The sequence below is a fragment of the Macaca fascicularis genome, chromosome 11 (assembly GCF_037993035.2).
Source record: "Macaca fascicularis isolate 582-1 chromosome 11, T2T-MFA8v1.1".
In the NCBI taxonomy this organism is placed as follows: domain Eukaryota; kingdom Metazoa; phylum Chordata; class Mammalia; order Primates; family Cercopithecidae; genus Macaca; species Macaca fascicularis.
The window spans coordinates 122,802,965-122,817,701 of NC_088385.1; the positions used below are offsets into that span (position 1 = coordinate 122,802,965).

The following is a 14,737-nucleotide window of genomic DNA, read 5'->3' on the forward strand; positions in this document are numbered from 1 at the left end:
CTGTCTTATCTGATGTTTTGAATGACTGCATCATAGGCCATGAGGAACAGTGCTCATTAATATAACTTCTCCCTACTTCTCCCTATTATCAATATAACTTCTCCCTATTCAAAAGGTCATAACCCAAATGGGCATTTAGGTTATGACCTTTTGAATGATCTTCTAGGGAAGACAAAGGAAGAGTGTATTAAATCCTTTCTCAAGTAAAAGCAACATAAAATAGGCTTTTTAAAACTCTTTCTTCAGCCTACCACACAGAACTTGGAAAATTTAAATGCTGTCCTCTCTTAATTTGAATTCCACTGATGTCAGTTTTGCTTGTTTGCACAGATTGGGCTCATTATAATATTTGGTATGATGCATTATCTCTGATCTATGCTTTTATTTAATAATTTTATTAGTCATTTTTAAGAATATCATTAGCTTATAGAAACTCACCATCAACAACAAAACCTAGGACCCTGTCAACAACTCACATCCAACCCTGTGATCTCCCAAGTCCATCTTCCTACGCCTCTTACCTCATGTACCACCTTCCCGAATCTCACAGTCATCAATGCCCTGCTTGCATTTTTCTTTTCACTTATACCCTAAATATCAAAACTCACGAGGTTAATTTCTGTTGATGAAAAATATTGCCATCATTGTGGTTGCTTGCATTTTTACACTCTTTTTGCATCTGATGTGTGTTCCTAAAAGTAGGTTTTTATTTTAGTTTTTAAAAAATGAGTATCAACTTGCATGTAACTTCTTGGAATTTTTTCTTCCTCTTACCTAATATGACATTCCCAAGTGCCTTCATTTGGCTTCTCCCAAAAGCTGACTGAGGACAAGGATTCAAGTACAAATTATTTGGGATGGAGGTAGAGAAATGAGGCAGGGAAGGAAAGACAGTCAACAAAAGTACAGCACATGAGAAGCAGCAGCTTCATGAACATGGGTTTCCTTTTAGGATAAGGAAAATGTTTTGGAACTAGAAAGAAGTGGTGGTTGCACAACATTGCCACTGAATTGTTCCTTTTTAAATGATTAATTTGTGTTACGTGTGTTTCATCTCTTTTTTAATAAAAGTGCAAAGGCATAAGAATTATATAATGGACTTTGGGGACTCGTGGGGGGAAGGTTGGGAGGGGGTAGTACACTGCTCGGGTGACAGGTACACTAAAATCTCGGAAATCACCACTAAAGAACTTAACCATGTAACCAAAAACCACCTTACCCCAAAAACCATTGAAATGATTTTTTTTAAGTGCATTATCAAACCAACCACCACTGAGGACAACTGGAGCTTAACCTCTCTGGGGAACCTCAGGGTGTACATATACATACTTCAGAGTTATCTCACCCAGGCAGTGAGGCAGCTGGGGTTTACCAACTCCTGTCATTCAAAGATTGAGAACTCTTCCAAAGGAATGTCAATTCCCCGGGGCTTCCAGCCTGCAATGGAGATGGCAAGATGCACTCCAGCTGGTGGGCACTGAAGATTGTGAGCATGAGGGTAGAGGCAGGACAGGTGCAAACACTGCCAGCTGTATCGAAGTTCACCATATTGTTGCCTTTTCCACTCTGTTTTATTTTTTGTTGTTTTCTATTTTTCTGATTTACTTTTTTTTTTTTTTCTTAACTTTCATTTTAGGTTCAGAGGCACATGTGCAGGTTTGTTATATAGGTAAATTGTGTGTCATAGGGGTTTTGTGTACAGATTATTTTGTCACCCAGGTAATAAGCATAGTACTTGACAGGTAGTTTTTTGGTCCTCTCCCTCCACCCTCAAGTAGGCCTCAGGGTCTATTGTGTCCTTCTTTGTGTGCATATATACTCAAAGGTTAGCTCCCAACTTATAAGTGAGAGCATACAGTATTTGGTTTTCTGTTCCTGTGTTAGTTTGCTTAGGATAATGGTTTCCAGCTCCATCCATGTTGCTGCAAAGGACATGATCTCATTCTATTCTATTCTATGGCTGCATAGTATTCCATAGTGTATATGTACATTTTTTAAATCCAGTCTACCATTGGTGGGCATTTAGGTTGATTCTGTGTCTTTGCCATTGTGAATAGTGCTGCGATGAACATACATGTGCACGTCTTTATGGTAGAAAGATTTACATTCCTTTGGGTATATACCCAATAGTGGGACTGCTGAGAAATACCAATCAAAACCACAATGAGATACCATCTCACATTAGTCAGAATGGCCATTATTAAAATGTCCAAAAAAAAAAAAAAAAACCAGATGCTGGCAAGGTTGGGGAGAAAAGCACTTACACACTGCTCATGGGAGTGTAACTGAGTTCAGCCACTGTGGAAAGCAGTTTGGTGACGTCTCACAAAGGGCATCTGTTATTTGGTGACTTTTTGTTAATAGACAAAAAGTCAGTGCAGTGGCTCAAGCCTGTAATCCCAGCACTTTGGGAGGCCGAGGTGGGAGGATCACTTGAGTTCAGGAGTTTGAGACCAGCCTAGGCAACATAGCAAGACCTTGGCCATACTAAAAATCAAAAATATTAGCAGCACATGGTGGCTCACACCTGTAGTCCTAGCTACTCAGGAGGTTGAAGTGAGAGGATCGCTTAAGCCCAAAATATCAAGGCTGCAGTGAGCTGTGATCATACCATTGCACTCCAGCCTGGGTTGCAGAGCGAGACCCTGTCTCAACAATAATAATGATAATTAATAATAGCAATTTAGACTACTGTAAGATGACATCTCGTTGTGATTTTAATTTGCTTTCTCTGATAATCAGTAATGTTGAGTATTTTTTGATATGCTTGTTGGCCTTTTAGGTTATATCCAGAAGAAAAATTACTAGGTCATGGGATTATAAATTTTCCAATTGAGTTTATAACACTAAACTGTTTTTTCCAAAATTGATGCACCAATCTGCATTCCCTCTGCAACTCTACATCCCTTGTAACCCTTAGTTTGTCAGATTATTTATTTTATTTATTTATTTATTTATTTATTTATTTATTTTTGAGATGGAGTCTCACTCTGTCATCCAGGCTGGAGTGCGGTGGCTCAGTGGCGCAATCTCAGCTCACTGCAATCTCCGCCTCCCAGGTTCAAGCCATTCCCCTGCCTCAGCCTCCCGAGTAGCTGGGATTACAGGTGCCTGCCACCATGCCCAGCTAATTTGTATTTTTAGTAGAGACAGGACTTCACCATATTAGCCAAGATGGTCTCAATCTCCTGACCTCATGATCTGCCCGCCTCAGCCTCCCAAAGTGCTGGGATTACAAGCATAAGCCACCGCGCCCGGCCTTGTTAAAATTTTTACCAAACAAATTCGTGCAAAATAATATCTCATTCTGGTCTTACTTTGCCTCATTATTAAGGATGTTCCACATCTCCTTATACATTTGTTAGTAGTCATATATGTTTCTACATTTGAAATGTCTGTTCTTGTCATTTGCCCATTTTTCTATTTGGTTATTGAGCTTTGCTTATTTATTTCTAGAAATTCTTTACATATGGCTCATTAATACTCTCCCTTGTTAGCTAAATGTGTTGTGAATATTTTCTTCTAGTTTGTAATGTCTCCTACCTTTTCACGAGTCTGTTGAGAAGCAATATTCTTCATTTTAACAGTCAAATTTATCAAACGTATCAGTTTTAAAAATACTATCTGACCACAGAAAGCTAATCAAATAAACTATGGTACATCTATACAATGGAATATTTAATAATAACTATTAAAATTTATTTTGTTGAAAAATATTTCTTTAAACTGAACTCTTTTTTTGCAATTTAATGTTACGTCAAAAACAGCATACCAAAAAAAAGTAGGTATATCAAGATCCCACAGTATGAATTTTTTTAAGTCTAATAGATACACTATGTTAACAAGTTTCTGGACACATGACCACTCTTACTCACTCCTGGTGAAGGGTATAAATTTCTAAGATCTCTGTAACTTGCAATTTGCCAATGTCCATCAAAAATTTAAATTTATGTGTAACTTGACCCAGCAATTCTCCTTTAGGATATTTACTCAACCAATATCCTCATATGTGTGCCAGGAGGTATACATACAATTATATTCATTGCAGCACTGGTCAATAGCAAAAGACAAAATTATAAAACAGCCATACAATGGAATACTATGTAGCTGTTAAAAAAGAACAGTGTTGTCTATATGTATTATAATGCAATTATCTCCAAGGCACATTGTTAAGTGAAAAGAGCAAGATAGTATTGTATATCATTTGCATTAAAAATATTTAGTGCTATGTAAATCCTTTGCTTGTATTATTTGCGTAGAATGCTTCTGAAAGCAAAAAAAAAAAAAATAGTAATTGATTAGTTGCTTCCTACGAAGGGATTTGGTCTACAGGATATCCTCACAACCTCTTTAGAAAGTAGATATTATTATTCTATTCATTAGACATGAGGAACCTGGAACAAGAGAACTCCGGAAGTCTCCGTGGGACAAAAAGAAAAGAATCCAATGAGATCATCACTATTAATTCACTCCCAGTTTCTTGACTGTTGTCCCTGTGCCAGGTTCTCTGGAATCACAATAGCACCTACAGCACAGAGGGGTTTGGTGATTAAATGAGACCCAATAACCAGGAATTTCCTCCCCACAGATGCTTGATAAATAGGAGCTGGGTTTTATAACAATGTAATTAATAGTATATAGTCATTTATTTTGCAGCTTATCTCATCTGGTTTTGCCAACAGCACTGTGTATTAAGTAAGGCAAGAGTGGTTGCTATCATATCCATTTTACAGAAAACTGAGGCTCAGGAAGGTGAAGTTCATAGGGGCTCCTCATGCAATCAATTCTGGAGCACGCAGAAGAGGCTTCCTGGAGCTGATGGTGCTCAACCACTAGGGGGCTCAGACAGAATCCTGGCTCTGCCCCTCACTCACTGTATGGCATCCTGAGCAAGTTACTTAGGCTTTCTGTGCCTCAACTTTGGCATCTATAAGATGGAAACAAATGAAAGCACTGCATCTTAAAATGCTGAAGATGAGATGAATGAATATGTATCAATGACTACAACTAGTGATTGCTTTAAAATGTAAGTCAGATCCTGTCACTCTTCAGTACAGATCTTTCCATTGGCTCCCATTTACTTTGCAATAAAATCCAAAATCTTCACTGCAAATGGCCCATGGAACTTCACATGGCCTGGCTGTCCAGCAACTTTCTCTCTGTTCTCAGCCTTTGGCTCACTCCTCCTCCACCAGCTGGCTTCCTAGCTGCCTGGAGACACACAGAGCTCAGCACTGCCTCCAGGCCTTAGGACATTTTGTTCCCTCTCTTAGGAACACACTTCCTGGCTCCTCTGTCACCTCTCCAGCCACCCTTCCCTGACCACTTTCCCCATCACCCTCCTTGTCCTACTGGATTTCTTTCTCATCAGCACTTATGGCCGCCCAACAGACCACACGGTGTGTTGATCTGTGTATTCATTTCTCGTCCACCGGCCCTGCTCTTAAATGCAAGCTTGATGAGGGCAGGGATGGGCTGTCTTGTGCATCACTGCATCCCCAAGAATTGGAACAGTGCCTAGCACCTTGCTGGCCCTCGGTAACTGTTAGGTCTCCCAAAAGGCAGGAGACACGGTCACTACAGGCAATGAGCACAGCATAAGCAAAGGCCTGGTGGTGGGGACAGAGCATGATCCAAGCAGGGACCCACACAGAGTTCCTTTGACCTGGTGCTGCCACCCTGGTTAGGGGAAATGGGCTCTGCTTACCACCAAGACACCTCGGACACACGGATTTCTTAGAAGCCCAGTCAAAATGCTCTGGGCTGACTCCTTCTCCCATATTTCCTCACCCCCTGTTCTGTTTGACCCCTCATCCTTTCCTGGGGTCACTGCTTCCTTCATCTGCAGCCCAAGGATAGGGTTACAGGCAGCCAGGGCTGGGGGTCCCTCAGTCCCAAGTAGCAGCTTTGGGGGTCTTTGGAAGGCTGGTGTCTAACAGAATGAGGGGAAGACTTTGGGAGGGAAGAAACCTCCCCAGGGGAAAGCTGCCTTGTGCAGAACTCACAGCTCACAGCCATAAAAAGAATAAAAACTAGAAAAGGCTGCATCTCCTTGGCCCCTTTAAGAAAGACACCTTGGGATTCTGGCTGGAGGTCACATCAGGAAACTGAACATGCACGGAAGGGGCTGCCCAATAAAATAAATAATCATTTATTAAGGTACTTATCTGCACAGCAGGAAATCAGCACAGGGAGTGTGGGTAGGGGAACAGAACCTCCCTGAAGAAGACAGCCATCTTTAAAAGAGGGGAGGCTTGATTTGAAACACTTGTCTCCAAATGGGACCAGTAATCCTCAGCCCTTAGCCTCATTCCAAACCTCCCAGGAAAAGGAATAGCAGTGCACAGCTTTCTAGAACTTTCCAGGGCAGAAAGAAAAATGAAGAAAGAAGAGACCTTCTTCAGGCCACCACACTGGCTCCCCTCCAACTTGTGCCCATGAGTTTTGGGCTGGAGCTGAGATGGTAGCCTAGCAACATGTTTTATTTCTGCAAAAGGAAGTGATCTTTGAAACGGAGCCACAAGAAGATCTGAAAAGGGATTTCCCAATCACAGCCCTGGGTGAAGCATCTAGGATGGAGCTTCCTCCAAAAGCCAGACTGGCTAGGGCACCACGGCACCACTGCTCCCCTTTCTTGAAAGCTTCATACTTTCTCCTTCCACAGAGGCTGTGCAGGATTTTCTCTCTTTGCCTGGAATGTTCTTTCACTACCACACACTCCACCACCTCCATCATCCCTTGCTTCCCTTGGCCCGGGCAACTTCTTCTCCATCTTCTAGATTTCAACTCAACCAGGGAAGCCTTCTCTGATCACTCTTAAGCAACCAGCTGAGCTGCTACATATGGGCTCTCGCATACCCACCCTCCCACCACTAAATTGTGTATTGCTCAGTGCTTATCATGGCTGGCATTGCACACTTTATATGGGTGCAATAGTTTATTGCATCTCTTCTCCACTGCTTCGGTTGTACCTTACACTATAGCCACAATGCATGACACATCGTAGTCCCTCAATGAAGATGTTTTGAATTAATGAACAAATGGACCTTTGGGAAAAATATATCAGTATACTTCAGTCTCCTAGTTAAGTATCCAAACACTTGAATGCATGCATGAGTGAGGGATGAATAAATGAGCAAGTGAATGAATGAGCAAATGAATAAATGAACGGGTGAGTGAATGAGTGAGTTATTGAATGAATGAGTGAATAAGTGAGTAACATAGTGACTGCATGAGTGAAGGGGGAAGTAAAAGAGTGAATGAATGAATGACAATGGCTCCCTCGAGGGTGGTCCTATTAGTTAATGCCTGTTTTCTGTCTCTCCTTTTCTCTGTATGCAGAGAAACAGGTAGAAGAGGTTGGCATGAATGTGACTCTAACCAAAACACATGGCAAGGGAAGGAGGGCATTTCCCAAAGGGGCACCTGGTGGTGGGGTGCGGGGGGATGCTTCCAGGCAGAAGCTGACCCCCAAGGGGCAGCTCTGTCCCTGACCCCTTTCACCTTCCCTTGTTCTGATCTTTATGGGGCCGTCTGCCTTTTAGCATCAAAGGAGACAGCAGGGCCGTGACTTGTCCCACAGCAGTTCTATAAAAATGTAATTACCCAATAACCCGCTGTCTGCAAAACAAACCATCTTCCTGTTTCTTCTCCCATAAAAAGCATTTGACAGCCCTGTTCTATCAGCTTATAAAACCTGGAGAGAGTTGGCTTAGCCCCCTCTGAAATGAAAACCCTTAGCGGGGAGAGTCCCAAGTGGGGAGAAACACACCTCTGACCCTCCAGGCAGTTGCTTCAAAGTCACTGGAGGTTTTCAGAGAAGGCAAAGAGAGCAACCTCTCTTGGAAAAATGGGTGACTGGATAATGCAGATCACACCTAAAAAGGGCAAAAGCCTTGGAAACTCGAAGAGCCCAGGCCTGCTGTGGGCACAGGCAGCATCATTGTATCTCACCAGAAAGTCATTCCTTCATTTATTCACTCAATAAACATTTATCAGGCACCTATGACATGCTAGGCATTAGGCTAGGCCTTGAGGGTAAGACTGTAGTGTAATAGGTGCTGGTCTTTTAAGAAACTCACATCTAAAATATACATTTATTTTAAATAATGGAGCACTTTGATCTGAATTTATTGACATGTAAAAAGTGCATATAATCCATCATTACATGGGTGAGGCAGGTTATAAAACAGTAAGTAGTGATGGATACATAACATCAAAAATGTACTTAATGCCACTGAATTGTACACTTAACATGTTAAGTTTTATGTTACATATATTTTACCAATATCTACATTGGTAGATTTTGATTGGTAAGACTATATTGATAGATATGGCTTCATTTTGACTTTTTTTCATTGAAAGAGAAACAGAATGGAACTGGGGGTGGTGATAAAATTATTCTATATCTTGACTGTGAAGCTATCTAGTGGGTTCATGTGTCCCCCACAAAGATATGTCCAAGTCCTACCCTCTAGTGTCTGTGAATATGACCTGATTTGGAAATAGAGTCTTTGCAAGTGTAACTAAGGCAAGGATCAAGATAGATTATACTGGATTGAGGATGGTCCTAAACCCAATGGGAGTGTCCTTGCAGAGAAAGGAGAGGGGGATTTGACACACTTACAAAAAGAGGCCCTGTGAACACGAAGGTGGAGATTGGCCTGATGTGGCCACAAACTGGGGAACGCCTGAAGCCATCAAGAGCTGGAAGACACAAGGAACAGCAATTGCGGGAAACTAACCCCGACTGTCTACCAGACAGCATGCTTTCATCACAGAACTGTTCACTAACAAGGGTAGTTTTGCTGTATTCAAATTATACTTTGATTTTCAAAATATCTTTTAAATAGAAACAGAGGGATTGAATAGACATTTCTACTTTTGTACACATCTCCTCTGTTGCAATAGCAGAAGCACACGAAAGGACACGCATGTGTCCTTAGGGAAGGCAAATCAAAGCCCTGGTGGGATATTACTGCACACCCATTAGGGTGGCTGTCTTCAAAAAGGTTGATAATGATAAGCATTGGTGAGAGTGTGGAGAAACTAGAATCCTTCGCATTGCTGGTGGGAATGTAAAACGGTACAGCTGGTGCAGTGGAAAACAGCGCACTGTGGCTCACGCCTGTAATCCCAGCACTTTAGGAGGCCGAGGTGGGAGCATCATCGGAGGTCAGGAGTTTGAGACCAGCCTGGCCAACATGGTGAAACCCCATCTCTACTAAAAATACAAAAATTAGCCAGGTGGGGTGGTGGGCGCCTGTAATCCCAGTTACTCGGGAGGCTGAGGCTGGAGAATTGCTTGAACCCAGGAGGCAGAGGTTGCTATAAGCCGAGATCATGCCGTTGCACTCCAGCCTGGGTGACGACAGCAAAACTCCATCTCAAAAAAAAAAAAAAAAAAAAAAAAAAAGCACTAAACCCTAAACCTAAAATTACCATGTGACCCAGCAATTCCACTCCTAGGTATAAACCCCAAAGAATTGAAAGCAGGGACTCAAACAGATGCTTGTACGTCAGAGTTTGTTGCAGCATTATTCACAGTAGCCAAAAGGTGGATGCAACCCAAATGTTCACCAGCCGATGAACAGATAAACAAAATGTGGTAGTATGTTCAGACATTGGAATATTATTCAGCCATAAATTTTTTTAAAATCTGATACATGCAACAATATGTTGAGCCATGAAGACATTATGCTAAATGGAAGAAGATAACCACAAAAGGACAAATATTGTATGATTCTGTTTATATGAAGTACCTAGAATAGGCATTTGGAGACAGAAAAGTAGAAGTTACCAAGGACTGGGGAGAGTAGGGAGGGCATTACAGGGCTCCTGTTTGGGATGATGAGAAAGTTCTGGAGATGGATAGTGGTGATGGTTACATAACATCAAAAATGTACTTAATACTACTAAATTGTACACTTAAAATGTTAAGTTTTATGTTACATATATTTTATCAATATCTACATTGATAGATATTGGTTGGTATAGATAGGTAATAAGATTTTATAGGTAACAAACTATATATAGATATTGATATATCTATATATATATCTATATGTAGAGATATTGATATATCTATATCAATATAGGTAACAAGTTTTATGTTAAACTTGATAAAGTTACCTATATGATATGTATATGATAAAATATAGGTAACAAGTTTTATGTTACCTATATTTTATCAAGGTAAGTTTTATGTTACCTATCTATCTCAATATAAATACAGATATTGACATACATTTAGACGTAGACAATGGGGAGAGGTGCCTAGATGGTATCAGAGATGTGGAGGCAGTTTCTGTTTTTTATAATTTCTGATGTTTCTAATACTTGTTTTACTGTGAATATACATTGTAAAAGGAGCTCATGGTCTGACAAGTGGGACAGGTAAGAAAATTGACAATTGGAGGATATGAGAGCCAGGGCATCTAAATCAGACTGGGGAGCGGGTTCCACGAAAGGGTTCCTAGAGAGAGGACAATGATCAGGGATAAGCCAAGCAAAGAAGTAAGGGTGGAGGAGAGAGGGCACTCCCAGTACAATGGGCATTGAAAGTACCTGCATCTTACCAACCAAGCAACCAGGTCAGCAAAGTCACACGGCTTCAAGTTCCTCAGCCCTAAAAATGGTGACCATAATCCTTAATATCTCATAAGGTTATGGGATGATTAAGGGAGGCAATGTGTATATAAGACTTTGCAGAGTCTGATATGGATTAAGTACTGGAAAATGCCAGTTATTGTTAATATCAGTATTAGCGTAATCAGCTGCAGCCAGATTGGTGGGTTAGAATCTTGGCCTGGCCACTTGCTGTGTGACCTTGGATCTGCTAGTTAACCCTTCTGTGCCTCAGTTTCCTATTCTGTAAAATAAGGATAAATAATAGTACTTACACCTTAGGGTGTTATGAGGATTTTACAATTTAATACCTATAAATCAATTACAACAGCACCTGGCATATGACAAAGACCATATAAGAATTAGCTATTACATTTTGTCATGACTATAAAGGAAAAGAAATGTCTGGAAACAGTACAAAAGAGAAGTGGAATGGCCAAACATGCTTAGGGAAAGAGCAGTGTAAGAATCATCTTCATGGAAAAAAAAAAAGCAAATAAAGCCTTTGAAAAAAAAATCATAAATCTGAAAATAAAGTGTCTTATGATGATGCGGTTGCATTTTGGATCAAGATACTTTTAGCTAACAAAATCAAGTTAAAATGGGTTTTGACAGAGTGAAAAGATGTGGGAAATGCATAAAGGAATCAGGCTTGAAAGGCTGAAAGTAAGTCCTCCTCTTTGTTAGAGAAAGTTTCACTGTGTTCAACATTTGAAATTGATGACTTTGGTGGTTTCCTTTGGGGAAGAAAATATCCTGACATTTCCTGGTAAGTCTTCCTTCCTACCTTCTTGCCCTTAATGATATTTTCTATCAGCCTAATGTCCCTGCTTGAGCACTGATGGCTGTGTGGACACAGATAATATCCAGAATATTAGCAGTTTGGAAGGCTCAGAGCAGCATCCGCCACCTTCATAAAGATGCAGGCAACACTACCGCATAAGCGCCTCTTAACATGCAGTCACAAATCACTGCTCAACAAATTCCAGAATTTCAAAGCTGTGGCATAAATTTCCAAGCCAGAAGAACAGCATGGGAGCCTTAAGTGCTGGGTTTCAACCCTCTAGACTCCCTGGAACCACTGTCTGAGGTTCTGGCAGCATCAATATGGCCCTTTCAGCCTTCTAAGGAATATGAATGGTGTGTTAAGCCAATGAGAGACAGTACATAGTCTTTTAATGGAATCCACAGTGTGTACACCAAGGCTTTTGGCTCTGCTTTGAAATTTTGAATAGCAAATCCCTGCTCCTCAATCCTCTGCATTATCGTCTTTTAAATGGGTGTAGCAAGTTTTATCCTGGCACAGAATAGAAGGTCTTAAAAAGTCTTTGGGGGTAAAGGGGATGGGATGAGAAAAAAAACAAAAACTATGACTATTGGGATTTTATTTTGCCTTTGACAGAAATCTTTAGAAACATCGTTTTACTCATTAGTAATATATTCAGCTCCAAGTAGTAAGAATGCCTCACTATATCCCTTAATTTAATAGTCCTTTCTTACATAATGAAACTTCCAGAAGCGGTCTGCTTCATGTTCTGGTTCAGCAGCTCAGCCACGTCTTGACCAATATTTTGACAAAACAGCTGCTGCAGTTCCAGCCATCACATCCAAATTCAAGACAGGAAAAAAATGGAAGGGGAAAGTGCTGCATCTTCTCTTTTACCAGGACAATAAATTTTTTTTTTCCCAGAACATTTTGCAACCGACCTTTTGGACAGAGCTGTGTCATATACCATCTGAGATGCAAGGAAAACTGGGAAATTAGAGAACAGAACTTTGACCAATTATAATCCATAGCCTGGGTCTGGGCTCAGTACTGCTCTGAACAAAACCTGGATCCTCTTAGGAAGGGGAAAGGGCAATGGATATAAGGCAGGCAATGAACGGTCCGCCCAAGTCTTCTATCCCAACATGCACACAACTTCAGTGATCAAAAAAAAAAACCAGAAGAAAAGAACCCGAAGCAAAAATATTAACAATATGACACTATTCATTTCTTGAAGGGAAACTGATAAATCTTATATGTGTTGGCCTGATACCAGGATACATTTTTAAAACTTGTGAAAGTGAAAGCAATGAAGGCAGTATCTGTAGAGATGTTCTGAAATAATTCCAACGGTGAGCAGTCAGATTCCAAGCTTCTCGTCTAACTGGTATGAATAAGTCTCACTGAATTACTCTGAAGGGAAAGGATATTTTTCCCAATTCATAGAACCCACAGTGAGACATGAGAGAAACTTGGCATAATCTTTCCAGTCAACGGATATGTATCGAGCAAAGCAGACATGGTTCCTACCCTCACAGAGCAAACAGTCTAGCAAGGCAGATAAAGAATCACGTAGACAAACACAATGCTATAAACTAGCACTCTACTAAGTGCTATGAAACTTAACAGGATGCTCAGAGGCAGAAGAGCCTAATTGAAGCTGGATAGGATCAGGATAACGATTAGAAGCACAAGCTTCAGAACCAGGTCTGGGTCAACTTCCCAACACGCCACCACGCCCAAGACCAGTGAACTTGGATCATAATAAAAACAAGTATTGACTAAGCACGGATCATGTATTAAACACCACACTCAGCCGTTTAATCACCGTGACAACACTTTGAGGTCAACTAGTCCCATTTTAAAGAGAGGATGATCGGTGATAGAAATTTACCTACCTGAAGTCACAGAATTGGTAACTGGAAGAAGTTGGTATGAACCTGTGTTACTCCTTCTGCAAAAGCCAAAGCCATGCCAATTCCCTACGTCTCAGTTTCTCACATGTGCAGATATCAGGTTGGTAGATGAAATTAGGTGAAATGATCCACGGGCAGCAGCGGGCACCATGCCTGGCACACAGCGAGTGTGCAATAACCGATAACTATTATTCAAACTCTGAGTTTCTGGGATTCATTTCATCATTTCTTCAAGTCCTCTTGGCCTGGGAAGTCTGAATCCAGCCATGCCAACTGATCCATCTTCATAGGGGCTTTGAGATCTCAGGGGTCAAAGAGACAGGAAAATCCATTTTTTTCTTTCTGTGCAAATCAGGAAACACCTAAGTTAACAGCTAACAAAAATAAATCAGAGTAATAAGAGCTTTAGTTCAACATTTTTAAAAACACAAAACAACTACCACATCTCTTAAAATGAATAGTAATCAGGTAAGTTCTCGAAATTAGACCCAAAGACTTTTCTTGTTTTGAACCGTGAAGAAATTTTTCAAGAGATGAAATTGAGGACATATATCTTGAATCATTTGGGGATCGAGGGACTCATTAAGCCATGTCAATAAGAGGAGTTATTTAAGCAAATGGATAAAAGCCATTTATTATTTAGCACTTTATATTTGTAAAGGGCTGATCCATTTTCTCTAACCCTACCTGCTCCTGACCCCACATTACTTATGAATTTTTTCAGAGCTTCTCACTCATGAACAGGCATCCTTCAGTGCCTGAAGTGAGCAGGTGTTCCCATTTTACAGATAAAAAGGGTGAGGCAAAGAACAAAGCCCTCAAATGAGAAGACTGGAGCAAAGCATGGTTTACCCCTGTTGGTCAGCTAAGGAGATGAAAGCAGAGACTGACTGGGAGATTGAGCTGGACCTAGGCAAACTTGCCCCAGATCAGCCAAGATGGCAACCCACACATTCTGCTCTCAGGGTCCACAGTCTCAGGTAGCCCTGCTCAGGAAATCAGAGCTCCATCAAGTTCAGAGGGTAATGAATACCAATGACAATACCAGAAATAAGAATTCTAAACACTGCTGTTCCTTACTGAGCCCTCACTATGCCAGACACTGAGATAAGCCCCTTGTATTCACTGCCTCTTGGATATTCCAACAACCTTATGAGTTAAATACTATATATTATCATAAAGCCCAACTTTACAGATGAATAAGCTGAGGCACGAGATAATATGTAGCTTGCTCAGCATTCCTCAAAGAAGCAGCTGCAGAATGGGCATTTGAACCTAAGTGCTCTCAAACCTGTGACTACATTTCAGGGGGATTGAAAGGGTTCCAGGAATTCCAGAAGCATTTGCCATCCAGCCAAGCCCTTATTAACTTCAAGAAAAATAAATAAATAAATGTGAAATCTACAAATGTTTTAGGAAGGTGAGCAAA

General features: G+C 40.8%; 1 non-coding gene across 1 annotated transcript; it reads right to left on the reverse strand.

Moving 5' to 3' along the window:
- Positions 1 to 579: 579 nt before the first annotated feature.
- On the reverse strand, positions 580 to 650 carry LOC123567780 (small nucleolar RNA SNORD56). The gene has a single exon (XR_006690883.1). It is a non-coding gene; the product is annotated as a small nucleolar RNA SNORD56 (small nucleolar RNA).
- Between the last annotated feature and the right edge of the window lie 14,087 nt (positions 651 to 14,737).